This window comes from Arachis ipaensis, chromosome B06 (assembly GCF_000816755.2).
Source record: "Arachis ipaensis cultivar K30076 chromosome B06, Araip1.1, whole genome shotgun sequence".
In the NCBI taxonomy this organism is placed as follows: domain Eukaryota; kingdom Viridiplantae; phylum Streptophyta; class Magnoliopsida; order Fabales; family Fabaceae; genus Arachis; species Arachis ipaensis.
Window position 1 is genome coordinate 921,697 of NC_029790.2, and position 1,566 is coordinate 923,262.

Genomic DNA, 1,566 nt, shown 5'->3' on the forward strand with positions numbered 1-1,566 from the left:
CAACGTTAAAAATCACTGAAACACCGGTACGACGACATACTTAAAAATTTTACTAAGGTATTATTATTATTAACTAGTTTTTGTTTTTATTTAATATTTTTCCATTAGTTAAGGGGTGATAATGGCATTCAACTCCCACCTAATGAGATCTTGAAAGGGTAGATGTAGATTGTCCTATATATCCCTTTAATTAATAGAACAAATAATTTAAATTTTACAGTACCTCACTCTCCATTATTTAATTCTGTGGCATCTAAATCACATGACAACTACCTTACTCTCCATATTAATGATTGAGAATAATTAAGTTAAAATTGGATTGGGTTTACTTTAACTATTAGGTCATGCTATTATTACTTTCTTCATTTTCAGATAGTTATCTCTTTTAATACACCGCTTTATCTTTTATTTTAGATTTAATTAATAATAATAGAAGGTTTTAAGTTTTTTCTTTTAATAAATATAAAATAAATGCATTAAAAACTTAATTTTTTATATTTTTAATAAAAAAATTTAATTATAATTTTAACATGTATTTTTAGAGTGCAAAATAAACAAATTTATTTTAGGCTATAGAAATTACTGAATTAAATGTATCAATTTATTTAAAATGATTTTTTTAAAGAAGAATCATATAGAATAATTAATTAGCACTGTATCACTTTGAATACACCACCACCATGTTGGATTCAGAAATTTGTTTAGGGCTGCACACGGATCGGATCGGATCGGATCGGATATAACCTAAAATTTTATCCGATCCGCACTGCATTAATTAAATTGGATCGGATACGATATCCGCAATTTTTCAGACTAGATCGGATATCGGGTATATCCGCATAATAAAAAAAAATATTTTCAAATTTTATTTGGTTATTTTTGCAAAAAATAATTCATTTTTCATCTGTTTAAGCATATTTAATTCTAAAATATTATCAATAAAAATTCTCTTGAATAATAAAAAAAATAACACAAGATTTAAGTTTAATTATTCTAAGTCAAAATACAACATAAAAAATAAAAAACAAGATATCATAAAATTCATAAAACAACATACTAAAATTTATATCACATCAGTGTTTATTTTCTTAGACTGTGCTATTTATATGTGATGTGTGAATATACGAATTTGCGGATCGAATCCGTAGATATCACTGCCAAATCCGTAATCTGATCCTACCATAGTGCGGATCGGATAATATCCACAAAATTTAGATCGGATGCGGATAATTACCACGGATATACGAATATTATCCAATTCATATGCAGCTCTATATTTATTGATAGATGGATCAACTTTTCTTTTGTAAATACAACTTCAATAAAACTCTCATTAAATGTATCTAATTTCTAATGATAACTCATAAGATCCGAAAGGTAAGCCATCAAATAAAAGAGTTCAATTAAAACTAAATATACCATAATATTAGGAATGACAAAATTCTCCAAAAAGTAAGAATTATTGCAAAGAATGTCTTAAATGAAGATTCGAAAAAGAAAAATTCTTTTCTGTGGAGGATGGGGTAAAATTTCCTTAAAACAGGTGTAGAAATTTGAGCAAGGTCA